General features: G+C 32.0%; 2 long non-coding RNA genes across 2 annotated transcripts; one reads left to right on the forward strand and one right to left on the reverse strand.

Annotated features, from left to right (window-relative positions):
* Positions 1-8084: 8084 nt before the first annotated feature.
* Positions 8085-10855, reverse strand: LOC126881546 (uncharacterized). Its single transcript, XR_007696904.1, has 2 exons — positions 10500-10855; positions 8085-8324 (listed from the first exon to the last, which is right to left on the reverse strand). It is a non-coding gene; the product is annotated as an uncharacterized LOC126881546 (long non-coding RNA).
* Positions 10856-10896: 41 nt separating this feature from the next.
* LOC126881556 (uncharacterized) lies at positions 10897-13782 on the forward strand. The gene is made up of 3 exons (XR_007696912.1): positions 10897-11397; positions 11456-11650; positions 13433-13782. It is a non-coding gene; the product is annotated as an uncharacterized LOC126881556 (long non-coding RNA).
* Positions 13783-21166: the final 7384 nt, after the last annotated feature.

Genomic DNA, 21166 nt, shown 5'->3' on the forward strand with positions numbered 1-21166 from the left:
TGTTTGAAAATTTGAGTAACTTGATTCTGGGGTGTGAATTTCTAAAACTTTTAAGTGTGGTTTTTAACCGTTGAGAAAAATTATTTATTTAGTGTTGTGTTTATAATTTAATATATGTTTTAAAATGAGTTTTGTTTTATTTTTTGAGAAAAAATTAAAAATACAGCATACTTACAGTACTTTTTTTGAAATGCTATTTTCCAAAGTTTATAAAATTTCTTACGCTCGATTTTATATTAATAAAGTTAAAGTGGACTTTAAATTTAAAGTTTTCTTTAACTGTAACAATTGCTTTTTTTAAGGTAACACACACTTTAACTTTATTATGAAATCGAGCGTTAGTCAAAATTCTAAATGCTCAGTAAATAATAACAACAATTAGGTACTTGTATTGAAAACAACATATTTTGTAATTTGAAAAAAAAACAACATATTTGCAACATAGATAACAAAACAACATGCTTTGTTACGTATTTTAAAAAACTCTCCATCATGCATGCTCCATGAGAAAAGAAAATATAAAACTAATTTCATCCTTATTATGTCTCAGATGGCGTAGCTACTTTTGCTATAACTACTCAATGCTTTGCTACTCTACCTACCTACATACAATTTGTATTGTTTTATCAAAAAACAAGCATTTACATACTCTGCAAATTGTATATTTTTTCTTTGCATTTTCATATGAAAAAACCGCGGTATTTATCTTGAACTTTTTTTGAACAAGGTGCAATACTTAGGTAATATTATTATTAATAAAACAAAGTATATTAAAATACAATGTTAAAAACTTTAATAATATTAGCAATATTTAAAAACTTCAATATATTATATTATAGTATACATATTATGAATCAGTAGAAACGATTATATTTAAATTTGGTAAATTATAACTCCAATCGACCAGAGCACGACCACACAACCCAAAACACAAGTACGCAAATATGGTTGTGTGAAGCGTGGCTCGAAGCCGTGCAATTTACGAGACTCGCTCGATCTGTAGATCCTTGTGTCCTCATCTCGCCAATTAATGATTCTTTTGAGAAAGGTAAATTTCCAGAGTACCTAAAGACAGCTATCATTATTCCTCTTCATAAGGGTGGTGAAAAATCTAATTCCTGCAAGTATATACCTATTGCATTACTACCGGTACTCCAAAATTATTGAGAGACTCATAAAAGCATGACTTATGTCCTTTCTTGTTGAAAACATTTTATTACAAAAGTTCGGCTTTTTAAATAATAAATGTACTGCTGATGCCATGTTTTCTGTACTACATGAGGTTTATCAAGCACTGAGCAATAATCTTCACACTGCCACTGTTTTTTGTGACTATGCCAAAGCTTTTGATTGTGTAAATCATGAAATTTTGATAAAAATAACTAAATTTATATGGAATTCGAAGAATTTCTTTGAATTGGTTTCAATCTTACTTGGATAGTTGGAAACAACTGGTTAGAGCAAATAATACAGACTTTAGTCTCCAAAAATATTGTATGTGGGGTCTTTTGGAGAAGGAAGCTTGCCGAGTACTTATTAATTAGGTATATTTACTGGGAGACATAATTCATATGCAACGCTTCGTGACGACCATTTTATTAGACTACTTCAACTGTCAATATTGCCAACCTGATTTACATATACTTGGGGATCAGGATAGCTAACATTTCAATACCCCCTCTCAATTTATACAACATTTACATAAATAGTAAATTTGGATGAATTGTCGACTAAACAACAATCTTGACTCTAACCAAGTCTTGACAAAAATTGAACTAAATGAAATCATAAAAACATACTTATACATCCTACATTACTCAGGTTACAACTCATACCTATATAGAAAAATATTCAAAAAATAACTTTCATTAACTCAAAAAATATTAACATGAGAATATGATAAAAAATAAAAAAAAGCAAATAGATAATTCACATGAGTTGTGCCTAAAGTATAAAAGTACTAATCTATAAAAACTTTCAACATTCTTGAATTTTGATCAAAGTTCTGAGACGTGAGAATATTTCATTTGAAGGAGCTTTAGTGAAAATATCAGCACAGTTTGATTTTGTATTTATGTACTGTAAAGTAATTACATTGTTTTCAATTAAATTTCGAATGAAATGATATTTTGTGTCTATATGCTTAGACCTTTTACCTTTAAATGAATTTGTTGCAATACATATAGCTCCCTGGTTATCTATATATAATATACTACCAGTTATTTTCTCGTTCAATAATTCTTCTGCTAAGTTTTTTGTGAACAATAACTCACAACATGTAACAGTTGATGAAATATATTCGGCCTCAGTACTGCTCAATGAAACAGTGCTCTGTTTCCTTGAATACCATGAAACTGGATTGTCTAGAAAATATACTATACCTCCTGACATGCTTTTTCTATCATTTACATTTGCTGCCCAATCTGAGTCTGAATATGCAAATATTAAAGGTTTTCTTTTTATATTTTTACTGTATATAAGACAGAAATTAATTGTATTTTTTAAATATCTAATAATACGTTTAGCAGCTTTCCATAATATATCATCAGGACAATCGAGAAATTGACTCAAATAAGAGATTGAAAACATTATGTCAGGGCGACTACCCAATGCAATATACATTAAGCTTCCAATTAATTGCCTATAAGGCACATTGACAGAGATTTGATTATCAGCATTAGTTTTGTCAACCTGAAAACCTGTTTCCATTGGTGTTTTGCAAACATTGCAATTCGTCATATTAAATTTCTCAATTATCTTATTGATTAAGGGTTTTTGAGAAATATACATTTTTACATCATTTTTATTTACAGAATATTCAAAATCAATACCCAAAAAGTTGTTTACACAACCGAGATTTTTTGCATTAAACTCACTTTTTAAACTTTCAATAATTTTTTGAATCGAATCGCTATCTTCACCGCACAATAGGATATCATCGACCCATATACACATACACACATTTTTCTTTGTATAAACGCAACAGTCACTTTCCGCACTTTTAAAACCAATTTTGATTGCCCATTTGTTGAATCGTTGGTTCCAGCATTTGGGTGATTCTTTTAGTCCATATAAAGCCTTTTGTAGTTTGAGAACTTTGCTTTGTCGTTTATAACCCTTAGGACAATGAATATAAACATCATGTTGTAGCACTCCGTTGATGAACGCTGAAGGAATGTCTAATTGGTATACCTTCCAGTCGTTATTGAGAGCCAGTGATAATAAAATTCTTACACTTGCCATCTTAGCTACCGGTGAATATATATCTAAAAACACTTCTTCTTCATAACCCTTGGCGACTAAGCGAGCTTTTTTCGTGCCATCACTTTTTGTTTTAAATACCCATTTTGTATTTATGATTTGTTGATCATGAGGTATTTTTGTGGCTTCACTCCACGTGTTCATTTTTTCAAGACATTCTAGTTCTGTTTCTATTGCCTGCTTCCATTCATCCTCCTCTACTGCTTCTTCATAAGTTACTGGTGTTGATGTAACTAAGCAATATGCATAATAAAGTTCATAGTCTTTGAACTTCGAAGGTTGTTTTATTTCTCTATTGGAGGAAGTAATTTTGGTATTTTGTAAATTTACTGGTTCTTCATCTTGTGAATTAATTTCAGTAGTGTTTCTTAATGTTTGGACTGTACTTTCTTCATAATTTGTTTCAAATGTTTCCAATTCATTTTGGCTTGGTAAAATTTCCTCAACATTTTGATTATTCGACGATATTTCTGGAGAATATTTATACTGTGTTTCATCGAAAACAACATCTCTTGAAATTTTGATTTGCTTGGTCAGTGGATTCCAAATTCTATAACCAGCACCACTGTATCCAACCATTACACCTTTACTTGCTCTTGGTTCTAATTTACTTTGCTTTGGTAGGTTGTAGTACCATACTTTTGAACCAAAAATTCTAAGTTTAGACAAGTCAAGTCTGCCTAAGTATATTTCTGCTGGTACTTGTAATTCAATTGCTCGTGATGGAGTTCGATTAAGCTGATAAACAGCTGTTCTAACTGCTTCTCCCCACAAACTCTTTGGAAGATTTGTTTCTACAAACATTGCTCTTACTTTATCTAAAATAGTACGATTAAATCGTTCAGCTATACTATTCTGCTGAGGTGTGTACCCTGCAGTAAATTCTTGTACTATACCATGTTGTATACAATAGTTTTTAAAATATTTAGAAGACATCTCTCCACCTTTATCCATTCTTATTCTAGATACTCTTCTGCCTTCTGCAGCTAATTTTTCAATATGATTAATAAGATGTGATTCGCTTTCGCTTTTTCTTGTCATTAAATATACAACACTAAAATGTGAGAAATCATCAATAATTGATAAGTAATACTTTTCACCAGAAAATGTGGGATCTTTGGATGGTCCCCAAGTATCAACATGTAAAAGTTCCCCAACTCTAGAGGATTTTTTGTATATAACTTCTTTAAAAGGTTGCCTTGTGGCTTTTCCTTGTTGACACGAGTCACATAGTTTATCTGAATAGGGAAGTCCCAACAATTGTAGTCCCCTTCTATTTACGTGTCCTAAACGTAAATGCCATAAGTCTTTATCGCTAGGCTTTGCTACTAAACTAGATTGAAAATTATTTAATTGAAAATTTGCAGCAAATAAGTTACTCTTATGTTTATAGCAAATAAGTTTAAAGTTCTTTTTTCTTATTTCAGCCTTATTTTCTTTAAATACTACTGTGAAACCTAAACTGTTTAGTTTACTGACTGATAATAAATTATATTCTAGTTCATTTAAAATGAGAACATCAATGTTAATAGGAGTTTCATTGTAATAAACTTTTAATTTACCTTTTGTACGAGCCGTCATCACTCTTCCATCTGCTATTTTAATGCCAACAGGCTCAATTTCAATAATATTACTTATAAATTGTTTATATTTATTGCTGCACATATTCTGTGATGCTCCAGAATCTATTATAAACGAAATTTGGCTGTCATCATTCTTGAGATTTTCAGCTGGTAGGGCTGTGCTAAAACTTACTTCGTCTTCGGCTACATGTATATTCTGTTTACCTTGTGTATCATTATTGGCTCTTCTGCCACGGGAATAGTTATTTCCTCGAAAAAATCTACCTCGATTATTGTTTTTTCTGAAACAATTGGACACTAGATGGCCTTCAAGTCCACAGAATGAGCATCGGGGTTTTTTATTGTATTGCTTCGTATAAAAAGAGGATTCTTCACTTTCTTGTACATTATTTTTCAGCTTCAATTCTGCATCTAATAATTTTGCTTTAACGAAATCAACAGATAGTTTATCATTTGAAGTTTCTAGGACAGTAATAACGGTGTCAAACGTATCTGTCATTGTCAACAAAAGGTGACATACCTTGTCATCTTCTTCGATTGTAGTTCCAGTCGATTCAAGCTCTCGGATTAAAGAATCGAATTCAACGAAAAATTTTTGTAAATCGATACCTTGTTTATATTTCAACGTTAACAACTTTTTCCGCACATATAAACGAGAAAGAATACTTTTTCTTTCAAACATTTTTTCTAAACTTTTTATCATTTCGAATGCTGAGTCACAGTCACGAATATATTCTAAATGTTCATCTGTAATGCATGTGACAATGATCGATCTTGCTGTTGCATCATGCTTTTTATGTTGATTTTGCTCGTCTCTTGATAATTGTGTGAATTGCGTTGCAGTTACTTCAGTGGTAATAAAATCTTTAACACCTTTGGCATCTAGAAGATTGCCTAATCTAAATTTCCATGACGAAAAGTTCGTAGATGTTAATTGCGGATACAAACTCACGGTTGAATTCGCGCCATTTAAACCTTGGACTGCCATTTTTTTGCGGTCACTCACAACACTGCCGGTCGGTATAAACAGCAACACTAAAAAACTTTACTTCTTATTGAATGTACTCTTGGCATGTAAAACTGGAGTCCATAACCTTTTGGAGAAGGAAGCTTGCCGAGTACTTATTAATTAGGTATATTTACTGGGAGACATAATTCATATGCAACGCTTCGTGACGACCATTTTATTAGACTACTTCAACTGTCAATATTGCCAACCTGATTTACATATACTTGGGGATCAGGATAGCTAACATTTCAATAGGGTCCTCTACAAACCACAAGGTTCAGTATCAGGTCCTCTACTTTTCCTTACGTTTATTAATGACATCCCTAGTTTAAAAATTAATGGAAAAAATTTTCTTTTTGCTGATGATACCAGTATTACTTGGAGCAACTCAAATATTGCTACTATACCTTCTGATCTACTCACGATAAAAACCTGGTCCGATTCTAATTTACCTTTTTTTAACATAAAACAGTAGCATTATCCTATACAGGAGCTCGTCAATCTTTACCTCTTAACACATTCACAGACACAACTGCATATGAAGCCACTTACTCCATAAGATGTGTCTACTTCTAAAGTGTGTCTGTGAATGTGTTAATAACAGCCAGATCAGTATCGTTGATTCTGTAAAGTTTCTTGGTATTTTTTTTAGATAGCAATCTTAAGGGTTAAAAGGGTCTAAAGGGATAAACATTCACTGAAAGCGATATTATCTTTAATACCCGTGGTGCCTTCAACATTTAATGTCTGACTAAATTATTCTTTATAGGCAAAAAAATTTAAGGAATTTTGAATTAATTAGTTTTTAAATAAGTACATTTACCAGCAACAGTCGTAACGTAATTGTGTCAACTCGACAGTATTTAACTAGTTATTTGAATTTAATACCCTAGCTAGGGCATTATTTTTCAAAATAAATATTGAAAAATAACGCCCTAGGGCATTATAATATAACTTACTTTGAAATCATGTACAGTGGAACCTTGATTATCCGTCTCTCCATTAACCATCACCTCTGTTAACCGTCAGGGTACATACAGAAGTTGTATTGAGTTATACATTAGCAATCATTTAAATGCAAAAAAATAAAAAAAAAGGTAATTTGATTTGTGATGAGGACACAAACGGCTATCCATTGCTGACAGATAAAGAACTCATTGAAATGGCAACAAAGGCGGACCAAACCTATTCGGAAGCTGACACAGTAGCTATATTGATGCTTGGACACAAGGAAGCTTGACTGTAGCTATATTGATGAACCTATTGTAACTGACAAAGATTTGCGTAAATAATCTAGAGAAGCTGCATCGCATATGCAATAATTCATCGAGTGGTATTCTCAACAAGAAGAAGCCAATAAAGTAGATTGCATGATCTTATGCCTTATGCCGATTAAGAAATTCAGCCGTCGCAAAATATGAAGCAGCAGTAAAACAAACACAAATTTCAGAATATTTTAAATTGATTCGATTGTATGAACACAAATCCCTCTTATATTGTCAAACAAACCATACAAATGAAATTTGAGAGTTGTACTATGAATTTTTATTTTTTTTTAATGTTCTGTTAACCGTCTTTTCGATTATCCGTCATACCCTTGGTCCGGTGCCCTGACAGATAATCGAGGTTCTACTGTAATAATATTAATGTCCGTCTGGTATATTATTTGACAAATAATGACATGATTTTGAAGTCAGTTTGATAAATAATGACATGATTTCGAAGTCAGTTAAGTATGATATAATGCCCTAGGCTCTAGGGCATTATTTTGAAAAATTACGCCCTAGGGTATTAAATTTAAATAACTAGTTAAATACTGTCAAGTTGACAAATAACAACCCAAGTAAAACTATGGTTACCACAATTACGTTACGACTATTGCTGGTAAATGTACTTATTTGAAAACTAATTAATTCAAAATTCCTTCAATTTTTTGCCTATAAAAAATAATTTAGTCGGACATTAAATGTTGAAGGCACCACGGGTATTAACGATAATATCGCTTTCAGTCAACTTATATCCCTCAGGCCAAAGGCCCTCGGTATATACACCATTGACCTCAAGTGTTATTATCCTTATAATACCCTTGGTACCTTAACTATAATCTCACAATCAGCCCATAGAAGGTGTCAAACAAATAAAATATTTGGGAATCATACTTGATAATTTATTAACAATTAAACAATTACTTTATTGATTACAGTTAATTTATTTAATGGAAATTAAGGTAATAATAATAATAATGTTTATTCAAAAATAATCAAATATAAAATCTTCCTGAGACTAAAAACATATTTAAGTGTATAATTAACAAGAATTAACATAGGAAGCCACAAGGAAATAAATCTGCATGTAGCTATAGCCCAAAGTAACTCCTGTTATTTATCCAAATCTTTACTAGTCAAACACATTTGTTTTGAAATTCCAGCAGTTTCTTCTTTTTATACCTTTTAAATATCTGGTGGTTGTTCCTAAAACAAAGACATAAATAAAAATTCTACATTGTGTACCATAAAAAAATCATAAAAATGTGGAAAGTATCACAAGAATAAAGAAAAGTCCCAGATATAAAATTCACTATTAAAATAAAAATAGTAAATAATTATTTATATCTGACACTTTTCTTATTGGAACTTCTTTCTGGTAACATCCTTAATCTCTGACTTTTACAATTTATAAGATAAGAGATGATGAATAAAGAAAGGGAAAAGGACTCTGCAGTATACAGTTACATTCTGCTTTCATTAATCTAGAAAAAAGATCAGAAAGATAATTCAAAGTCCGAAATTGTAAAAGTCAAAAAGAGATTAAGGATGTACCAGAAAGGGGTTCCAATAAGAAAAGTTTCAGATTTAAATAATTATTTACTATTTTAATAGTGAATTTTGTATCTGGGACTTTTCTCTTTTCTTTAAGAGATATCGCTGAAGCATCCTAATAGTAGATAACTATTTTTGAAATTCCACTTAAATAGACAATTTGATTTCGTTTTGATTTAGAGGTGTGCAGGCAGCTCCACTGGGGACGCCGTAAGGCAGAAACAACTGTCTGGAGATTGTGTATCGCCTCTGGATCGAAAGGAAACATAAACTGTCTCTTCACTATCACAAGAGTATTTTAATATTTTTATTGAATAAAAGTAGTCAAAAAAAAGGACTAGTTGGTGGAGCGAAGAGATAAAAATAGTTGTGAAAGAAAAGAAAGTACCATGGAGAGCTTATCTAGAAAATAACAGTTAATAAGCAAGGAAGCTTGTGAAAGAAAAAGTTAAAAAAGCTAAATTGGAACAGTGGGAGAGATTTGGAGAAAAGATGGAGCAAGACAGTAGTAGGACAAACCAAAAATTGTTCTATTAAGGTCTGAAAAAATGAGAGGTAAATCAGGTAGTACTGTCGTGCAAATAAAAAAAATAAAATGGAGAAACACTTACCCAACCACAAGATATAGTTAATAGATGGAGTAAATATTCCAAAGAGTTGAGTAATGAAATAACCATGGAAGAATTAACGGAAGCCATTGCAAAAATGAAAAATGGTAGTGGCAGGAATAGATAATATCAAAACACGATTGTTGAAATATATGGGGGAATCTGCATTACACTACTTACACAAATTACTGATAACAATTTGGAAACAGAAACGCATCCCAGAAGATTGGGCAACAGCAGTAATGGCTCTTCTGGTATAGAAGGGAGGTAAAAAAGTAATGTTCAAATTATCGAGGTAATTTCATGCTAAGTGTACTGGCTAAGATTTATGAATGAACACTGGAGATGAGACTAAGAAAGAAAGTGGAACATCAACTAGACGATGCACAAAAAGGTTTCTGACCGGGCACAGTGTCCAAGATCATATCTTTACTATAAGACAATGGAAAAAGCCTTTGGCAAGGTACCCGGACATCACATTTGGAAAGGGCTTGAACTGTTCGATGTTGGAGGAGAACTAATTGATGCAAGTAAAATTTATGTACTGGAACATTGTGCGAGCATTCAATTGTGAATCAAACAAATTTGCTAATACACAAGGAGTAAGGCAAGGTAGAGTTTTAAGCTCACTGCTATTCATTATATTATATATATGAATGAACCAATAAAAAAAATGCAGTAGAGTCCCGAAAATTAGATTTACATAGGTTACCATTGATTAAAAAGTATAACTCTGAGTAAATGTGTATCTGCAGATGACATTGCATTGATACCAAGTTCAGAGAAATCTTTACAAAGCAACCTAAATTTATAGACGAGAGAACTTGCAGACAAAGGAATGAAAATAAAATTAGCAATGACTAAAACTTTACTTATTTCCAAGACACTGAGAGAAATCCATATAAACCTAGACGGAAATTTAGTAGAACATATGAATGATTTTGAATATTTATAAACTATAATAGACAAAAAATGCAAAAAAAAATGAACAACAGAATTGCTAAAACATCACCATTATATCACTCCCTCACTACAGGTTTCATTAGCAAAAGAGAAATTAGTGAGAAGACAAAAGGGACAGTATATTATATACCTCCCTTCTCTGCTTCATGGAAGTGAAACATGGCTGGCTTTCCTAATAATTAAGCTTGAATTATCACATCTTTATTATTATTGTAGACATTTAAAATCCTTATTAATTGAATTACATTAAACTTACCACTTATAAAATGTTTACTTTTCATATTTTAATTTTAGTTCCCTTATATCTGTTCTTCTTGTGGCTTTTATCCATTGTCCCCGGCTTTGTTTGGATAATTCATTTAAATGTATTGCATGGGGAGTCTTGGGAACAGTACAAAATAAGACATTTCCCTGTCTGCCCTACTCCCACAATTTACAACAATACAAGTTACATGTATAAGCTTCCCAAGAAAGAAAAACTGATAACTGCTATGGACTAATTCAGTTCTGTAGGCGATAAACTACTTTATATTTGATTTGCTGCACACAATTTCGCTGCACAATCGACAATAAAAACAAACAGGATATTCTTTACAAATGTAAATATTAGGATTAGGTAATGTTATGTTATGTGCCCCCAGTTAGGCCAACAAGAATCTACAGGTCGAGCAAGTCTCGTAAATTTCACGATTGCGAGCCACGCTTCACGCAACCGTGTTTGCGTACTTGTGTTTCGAGTTGCGTGGTCGTGCGGAGTTATATTTACCAAATTTAAATCCGTTCCAACATGCTGTCAAAATTAAATCAATATGTCAATATGGCTACTGGGTGTAAAAGATAAATCTTATTCTATCTGTTCTTAATGAGTTTTAGATAATTTTAGTTGTATTTCTTTGTAATTTTGTGTTGTACAAAGATTAATTTAACATTTTCTCTGGAAGTATTAATTTAGAAAGATAATATGCTTCATTGGTGTTGTGTTTTGAAGTGTGAAATGCAAAGTAATTGTGATAAAGTCAAGATAAAGTTCACTTTTAAACTGAACTAAATAAGGTATCTGAGAGACAACAATGGTTAAATGCAATACAATGTACAGGTTTTACTAGCGAAATGAAAATTTTCCTGTCCTGTCTGCTGTAATCATTTTATATCTGGTAAGTTACAATTACAACAGTAACGATTTTTGAAGATGTTAACATTTTAATCTTATAGGAAAACCAGCCGACTTAATCGATAATAACAATCTCCAGATTGGGTTCCTTCAATAAATATGGGCTATAAACACAATGAAATTAGTTCCCCAAAATCTAAAATGGAGTGGTATCAAAGGAGAATTAAAGGAAAAAATATTCATATTGAAATTATTTATAAGGCACTGGACTGTCTTAAATTCTACAATAATACTAGGTGGGTAAATGATTTTAGACATTTTTCATTAAGAGTAGATTAAGATTAAGTAGATTTTCATTCAGTAGATTTAAGACTTGTTTACACAGGTAGAGTAATGATGCAAGTACTTGATAGAGTAGAGTAACTCTACCTGTAAAAATGCTCAGCACAGTAGAATAGCTGGTAGAGTGTATAGTTGGAGTTAAAGTAGAGTGACTAGCAACCTATGGCAAAGTAACTACTCTATGACCACCACTACTGCCAAAATGTCTACTCGGCTGCACACTCTACCCATGGAACACGCTCAATTATGGCAGAATAGAGTAGGTAGGAGAGTACATGGGGGCGCTGTCATTCTGGCTGGAATTGTGTTTTGTGTAAATAGTGAAAATGAAGTTCACCGAAGATGAAACTTTAAAACTTGTAGAGCTATAATACGGCGAATACCAGTGTTTATGGAATTTAGGTAGTGTATACTACAGAAATAAAAGTTTGCAGCAAGCTGCAGAGGATGAAATCGTCGAAAGAATGGCAAAGGGGGCTTTGGAGTAAACGAGCTTAAGCAAAAAATTAAGAATTTAAGGTGCACTTATAATCAAGAGTGTTTAAAAATACAAAAATCGGTTTCACTATACTAGCATCAGTACTATACTTGTACTCTCCTCATGTGAATGGTATCAAGCCATTTTTGGTAGAGTACTACCGCTACTCTACTCTCCTCAAAACTCTACCCATGTAAACAAGTCTTTAGAAACAGTGGAAAATGTAGCTAGTAGAGTAGTAGTAGAGTAAAATATACTGGTTTAGCAAATTACAATGTTTTAAGGTAATACAGTAGCGATAAACAGGTAGCCAAAATGTGTTCCAAGATTGTCACTGTAATTTTGAATATTTTTTCGAGGCATTTGGCACACGTATTCGTAAAATAATAAAGAATGGCGGTACAGAGCCCAATTTGAAAAATATATTAATATGTGGAAATTACTCTGTAATTATACAATATTTAAAAAACGAGCCTGTACCGCCATTAAGAAGAACAAAAAAATACACTTTCTTCAAATAAACTTTTTTATCCGATGCCTAGATTTTGTGTAATTTTGGAACTACTAATGAAATAAAAAATTTTAGTAGTTCCAAAATAACACAAAATCGGATAAAAAAGTTGTATTTGAAGAAAGTGTATTTTTTTGTTCTTCTTAATGGCGGTAAAAGCTCGTTTTTTTATATTGTATTTAATTACAGAGTAATTTCCACATAATAATATATTTTTCAAATTGGGCTCTGTACCGCCATTCTTTATTATATTACGAATATGTGTGCCAAATATCTTGAAAAATATTCAAAATTACAGCCGCAATCTTGGAACACATTTTCGCTACCTGTTGATCGATACTGTTTCCTCTTAAGATAGTTTTAATAGTTATTTATGATATAAGTATTAAAAGTACAATTTTAAGACGCGCATGTGAAAGTTAACTTGAAAAAATAATTTTATTAATGTTTTGACTTCCACATCAGATGTCATTGTCAAAATACAAAATATTTATTATTATTAGGTTTGTTCTAGCAAACAGTCAAACTAGTCAAAAACCATCAGCAAACAGTTGGTCAGTAAAAGAACATAATACAGTCACCAGTGCGATCCCCTCTACTCGCGCTGGTCTACTATTCGCTGATGGTTTCAAACTGATGCTAGAACAAACCTATTATTATTATGCATATCATTATCTGTAAATAATATTTCTTCTGATTGTTAATTGTAAAGGATAGAAAAATTACCATTTATTTCATTTTTTTTAGAATCAGCTGAGAGAAGTGGTCTACAAAAAACCAGGAAGGAAACGGAATATGTGGCTACGAAAGGCAAAAGAAAGGTTTACAAAGCAAATGTGACACATTTTTTTGAAATATTTAGGAATATCAGTAAATTGCATTAAAAAAATGTATGAAAAGATTTTGTTCAATAAAAATGTTTATATTTATCAAGGATGTATTATTTGGTATGGCCACATATCGTCAGTGATGTAATAATACATCCTATCTGTTTTTTCATGAGTTTTGTAAGAGAGACTAAAAACTTGTCTTAGGGTCACCTCCTGTTTTCATATGATATTTTTTGACTTGTTTTGTAGTAAATTAAACTATCTATGAACTACAAAACAAGTCAAAACTTACATATGAACACAGGAGGTGACCTTAAAACATGTTTTTCCATCTCTCATGAAAAAACAGATAGGAGGTATTGTCACATCAGCAAGGATGTACAGTGATAAGTGCCCTAATAACCGGCAAAATATGGGCAACATATTTAGTTGTGAGATAAAAAGAAATGAAACTAGTCGAGCTGGGAAATTTAGCGAAATTAACCTTTAAATTTACGTTATATTGATCCCACCTTTACACATATCGGAGGAGTATGTCAACTAAAACTGTCACTGTGACAGTGGTAGTTTCCAAACTCGTCTGATACGTCTGAAGGTGGTACACAATCAATACAATCTAAATGTATAAGTTAATATCGCTATTTCCCAGCTCAACTAGTTTCATGTCTTTTTATCTCACTACTTAATACATCTTTTGTGCTATTTTGCCGGTTATTAGAGCGCTCATCACTGTATTTCTGGTATATCCAGGGAATGTCTACAAAATATATTTTGAATGTCCAGAGAACATTCATGGAATGTTCCAATAAGACATTCAGGTAATGTTTAAAATGCTGACACAGGATTTTCCTGGGATGTTCAGGGAACATGTTTTCGGGGATATTCCAGGAATTTTTCAATGTCTGTGTACCTTCTATGGACCTATATGGAATATTTTGGTGTTATTACCGCCGCACTCCACTTGCGATTTGTAATCAGGAAGATTGAACACATTGTTTCAAATACAAGTCAATCCATTTGTGACTAAATAATCATGGATTGACTTCTATTTGAAAGAATGTGTTCAATCTTCACAACTACAAATCGCAAGTGGAGTCCGGCGCTTAGGGCTACTTCCTCTTCGGTATTATGTATTATACTACAGAAATCAGGAACTTTCCTTCTAAATATATGTATGCATCTTGGCCATCAAACATATTCTTCCAAACATTTTTTTAAGGGGTTACATAGGTCTTGTGGGTAAAAAAAGTGACTTTTTAAAAAAATTATATCTCGAAAACTAAAATTTATTTTTATTTATAATTGGAACATGTAAAAGTATAGTACTTAAGGTAGTCTCAAAAAAAGTTTCAGCCAAAAATATTCATTTTTGTAGAGTTTAAGTTTTTTTGCGTTGGCAGCATAACTAGTCTCATCTGAAATCAAAAAGTTTCTTGTAGTTTATACCTCTGGCTAGAATATGAACGAAGGAATTTAAAAAAATGAAATTTGAAGATTTTACATAAGTTTAAACACATTTTTGACCCCAACTTTTCTCATTTTTAAAGTAGTTTTTTTTATAAAACAAAAATGACCTCATCTAATAAAAAATCCTTTGTTCATTCACTAGCCAGAGGTATAAACTACAAGAAACTTTGATTTCAGATGAGACTGGACTTGTTATGCTGCTCACTGCAAAAAAGGGCTGTTGTCGAAAAATTGCAGTCAACTCTACAAAAATGAATATTTTTGGCTGAAATTTTTTTGAGAGTACTATACTTTTACATGTTTCAATTATAAATAAAAATAATTTTTAGTTTCCGAGATATAATTTTTTTAAAAAGTCACTTTTTTTACCTGCAAGACAACAACTTAACAATTTGTTGATTTCAAATTGTAACAATTGTTTTGCAAAGTATGCTGCCCTCTTGTATTTTCTGTGTTATCTTCATCATACAATTACTTCATCTAAAAACTTTCTGCGATATATTCGCAACAACAAAAAAAAATAAAACAAAAGTTTAACCACCTTCACACCACAGAATCAAGCAATCAAGTTACACAAATTTTCAAACACCTCACCTGACACAGCGTCTCAAGTACGATTGCGCGAATTGGTAAATATAACTCCACACGACCACGCAACTCGAAACACAAGTACGCAAACACGGTTGCGTGAAACGTGGCTCGCAATCGTGAAATTTACAAGACTTGCTCGACCTGTAGATTCTTGTTTTAAGTCCACTTTACATCAACAATAAATTGGACAAGAAATTGACCAAGTTATTCAAGGCCAAATTTGACGTGTAAAAGCACACTTTGACATCTAAGTTTGTTCGTTATAAACTTCACGTGAAGAAATTGACGAAAAAGAAAATTGTTCTATTTTTTCATTTATTTGGCGTGAATTCAGTGTCACCAACATGTGTCCATTTGGCGGGAAGTGGAAGTAGAGCTGTAGAGCTTTTTGTTTATTATTATTTGTTGAGGTTGAGTCTTTCATGTTCATGACAACCTAAAAATTTTGATTGGAAAATGCATATAAGATAAGGGGGTGGGAAAATGGAAATTAGTGGCTTTTTTGCAGTTCTGTCTGTTAGTTTTGCTCTGGCTGGGTCTCTTTTGTTTAAACAATTATGTAAGTATTATAAAAACGTTTTCAATTTTCTGTATTCTTTAGGAAACGAATTATTTATGCATATTATTACCTGTAAATAGTAGTACCTATTTCCTATTTCTTTTGATTTTTAATTGTAAAGAATAGAAAAATTACCATTCATTTTAATTTTTTAGAATCAGCTGAAAGTGGTCTACAAAAAAACCAGGAAGGAAACGTATTATAGCCTTGTTGTGGCTATGAAAGGCAAAAGAAAGATACCTATAAAAAGTGTATTGACTAGTTGGAAGAAACTCCACATTGTCGATGCATAATAAGATATTACTTTATAAACAAATATCAAGACCTAGGAATGGAACCTGGATAATATAGTCATCAAGAAGATAGCAGGAGGTCATGAGCAACAACAACTTCATAAGTATGAGAATATTGAGGAAATCCAGCTCCTCGATATCTACTACTGGACAAACTAGAAGATTGAAGAGGACAAAGCCTTTTGAACTAGTTTGAGTGATAGGTGATAGTGAAAAGCAGAGCGTAGTGCTTGTGTGCCTGTGTATGTTAGAATAGTGCACGATCTTGTTAGATTAGATAAGAGACGCTATAGGGTAAGCTCTTCATTTTAAGGAACAGTAGTAATTTAGGTTAAATTAAAATTGCTCATTGGTCAGTTATGACCAGATTGTAATTCTCTGATGTTTGGCAAAAAGGGCTGAAGTCAGAATTGCACATCAATAATGTTTTGATGATTTCTGGACCATAAAAAAAGTGTTGCAGACTTAAACTGTATGTACCAATAAAAAGAGCCGATTTTTCTGGTCCAGAAATCATCAAAACATTATCGATGTGCAATTCTGACTTAAGCCCTTTTTCCCAAACATCAGAGAATTGCAATGTACAATTCAATACAAATGAATCATCATCGTAGTGATGATTATGGAAATATATATATATATATATATATATATATATATATATATATATATATATATATATATATATATATATATATATATATATAGAAATATATATATTTTGTGCAATAAAAATGTTTATATTTATCAAGGATGTATTATTTGGTATGGCCACATATACTTCTGGTATATCGTCGGTGATGTGACAATACCTCCTATCTGCTTTTTCATGAATTTTGTAGGAGACGAAAAACCATTTTTAGGGTCATCTGTTTTCACATGTAAATTTTGACATGTTTTGTAGTAAATAGATAATTGAATTTACTACAAAACATGTCAAAAAATATCATATGAAAACAGGAGGTGACTGTAAAAAAAGTTTTTAGTCTCTCTTACAAAATGGTTAACAGTTAATAGAGAGACAGATAATCGAGATTTCACTCGAGGTTCCACTGTATAGTGAAATTTGGACACCCGACACCCCATACAAATTTTATGGGGGTTTTGTTCGTTTAAACCCCCCCCCCAAACTTTTGTGTAAGTTACAATTGAATTATTATTGTGGTACTATTAAACACAATGTTTTTAAAACTTTTTTGCCTCTTAGTACTTTTTTGAAGTCAGTTTTTATCGTGATATTTTGAATATTTGTCAAATCCACCACATATTTGTATATGGTTAAGTACGATTGTAGAGACTAATAATATGAAAATTTATTTATGATTTACATTTTTAGGTATATTTTGAACCATTTTAAAAAGAAGCCATATCTTGATAAAAAGAGCTTTATCGAAAAAATAGAAAGAGGTAAAAAAGTTTTAAAAACACAGTGTTTAACTAATGGTACCGCAGAAATAATTTAATTGGAACGTACCCAAAAGTGTGGGGGGGTTAAAGGGAACAAAACCCCCATAAAATTTTTATGGGGTGCACAAATTTCACTATAATTTTTCTTTAAGATGTTACTGCAATAATATTGCTTCATGTCCATTTTCAATAAAAAATCTTTAATAGTTTTCGATATATTCGAAAAAATCGAATTTTCATTTTGTATCTTCAAAGGGCTGTAACTTTTTTTGTGTGCATATTTGTACTAAGGTAAGTTAGGTTCATTCAAATTATTTTTGGTCCCAGAATATGTGATTTAATTTACGACCAATCTTTTCGGGACACCCTGTATAAATGGGATTAGCTGGCTTAAAAATTCATAATCTACGTTCTGTAGAAAATATACAGTTTTTGGTTTCTTTTTAACTAGATCTTAATATCTAACCAAGCATTTTAAGACCTTTTTATTATTTTTTCGATGATATATTCATGTTTTTAGTTTGTTCAAAATATTCTAGATGATTGTACACTATAATAGATAGCCAACTAAATAAACACAAAAATTTTATTTTTGTTACAGCCTGTATATAAGTTTACCTATATATACAGTGCATTACGCACCACCTTAAAAATTGGGCATTTTTGATGTCTCGAATTTCCTAAACCTGTTGTCCCATCTAAGTGATTTTTTTATAATAATATATAGCCTGAGGCTATAGGTTACTGCCTTATGCTTGTCATGCACGGGGAGCTATACTGTAATATATATTATATCACGTCGCTCTCTATAGTAATGAGTGAGCCTGCACATACGGAACCATTAGTTCCCTGTCTGCAGGCTCACTCATTACTATAGAGAGCGATATGATATAATATACATATATTACAGTATAGCTACCAGTGCATGACAAGCTTAAGGATGTAACCTATAGCCTAGGCTATATTATAAAAAAATCACTCAGATGAGACAACAGGTTTAGAAAATTCGAGACATCAAAAATGCCCTATTTTTAAGGTGGTGCGTTAATTTCTTGGAGAAGTGTATTGTAATTTAATGTAAATAATGTAATATCCAATAATTGTAATTTAATATAAGATGTAATATAAGTTCCTTAAAAATATATTTTTTATTTCCCACCATACATTCTCCACAGGTCTAAATATCGATGCTAGACGTCCACCGGAGGTCCTCTCAGGACGTTAGATGGACGTTCGGCAGCAAGACATTGGACCAAACTGGGACATCCTATGAAGGTCCAATTGACATTCACTGAACGTCCCCTCGGACGTTAGATGGACGTCCATTGGACGTTTGGCAACGTGGCATTTGGACCAAAATAGGACGTCCTGTTAAGGTCCAATTTACGTCCCCTAGGACGTCCGATTAAGGTCCAATGTACGTCCCTTCGGACCTTAAGTGGACGTCCAACAGACATTCGGTAGCGCGACATTTGGACCAAAATAGGACGTTCCTTGGACGAAAACGGACCTCCCTAAAGTCTGTGAAGGACATCCTTGTGCTATTAGGGATGTAGGTATATAGTATCTTTATTCTATTATATTCTACTCTATTTCAAACCTATTCTATATAAGTATCTACACATTACACCTATTATCATCATCATCATTCTCTTTGCCTTATCCCTATGCAGTGTCGGCTTCCCTAATTGCATTTCTCCACACAATTCTATCTTGAGTCATATCAATGTTAATCCCCTTTACCAACATGTCCTGCCTTATCGTCTTCTTTGGTCTTCCTCTCCTACTCCTTCCAGGAATCTGCACTTCAGCTATTCTTCGTATTGGGTGATTAACGTCTCGATGTTGAACATGACCAAACCATCTTAACCTATGCTCTCTCATTTTGGCATCAATTGGTGCCACACCTAGACTTCCCCTAATATACTCATATCTAATTTTATCCTTCTTTGTCACTCCACTCATCCATCTAAGCATTCTCATTTCCACCACATGCATTCGTTGTTCCGCTTTCTTTTTCACTGCCCAACATTCAGTTCCGCGCATCATAGCCGGTCTTGTGGCTGTTTTATAGAATTTTCCCTTCAGCTTCATTGGAATTTTTCTGTCACAACACACCACTCGCTTCTTTCCACTTCATCCATCCAGCCCTAATTCTACTGCATGCATCTCCATCTATTTCTCCATTACTCTGTAATACCGATCCTAGGTACTTAAAACTATTGCTTTTCACAATCATTTCACCTATTATATTATATTTTACTTTATTCTATACTATATATCTATTCTAATCTATCTATATATTTCATTTAATCTGTTACATTCTACTCTATTCTGTTTTAAATCAAATACTTTATTAGTAAGTATCTACATATATATTACATCTATTCTATTATATTCTACTCTATTCTATTTCAGTTTATTTTATACTATATATCTATTCTAATCTATCTCTCTATTTTATTTATTTTATTAATCTGTTCTATTCTATTCTGTTTCAAATCAAACACTTTACTCAAACAAAGAAACAAACGACATTCAAAAGCTTCTAATAAAAAAATCATTGCATTGGTACTACTGAAAATATTGACATTTTTACAACATTTATTCCAAGTTCCTTCAATTTTTTTGAGGACAAGAAAATTTTGCTTTCAAGAAATTCACGAATTTATTGGCGTCAAGTTAATAACGAACAAACTTGGATGTCAAATTGTGCTTTGAGAACACGTCAAATTTGGCCTTGAATAACTTGGTCAATTTATTGTTCAATTTATTGTTGATGTAAAGTGCACTTTAGACGCGGCTAAACACAGTATAGGCAAAGAATACATATCTCCCAAGAACCGACACAAACGGATTATCTATGAACTAAATTTTTATGCGCATGTGCCAGATCGGCCATTTCTCAATTTGTATGAATAGCAAATAATTTTGGTGACATTTGTCTTGTACAGGATCGGCGTTTGTTGTCACAGTTGTTTGTTTGGCTTGGCTTGGCGTTAGTATTTTGTTTTTGTATCAGTTTGTAGCTCATAATATTTTGTATAGACTTATTTTCTATATATATTTTCTTATATAGCCTACAACTATTAATTGTTATTTTCCAACATTTATACAATTTAATTCTTTTTGAGATATCTTGATTATGTGAATTAATTATTTTAAGCTTTTTCATGAACTATAAACTATCGTATAAAAAATTAATTTTGTATTGGGATTTCACAAAGAATTTGAATCTAAAATATCATACAAATTCTCTAACCTTTCTTTGACCTCTACTGTACCAAATGCATCTGCAGGAAGAGCACAAAGTCATATTTTATATGTGTTCATT

The sequence above is a fragment of the Diabrotica virgifera genome, chromosome 1 (genome assembly GCF_917563875.1).
Source record: "Diabrotica virgifera virgifera chromosome 1, PGI_DIABVI_V3a".
NCBI lineage: Eukaryota > Metazoa > Arthropoda > Insecta > Coleoptera > Chrysomelidae > Diabrotica > Diabrotica virgifera.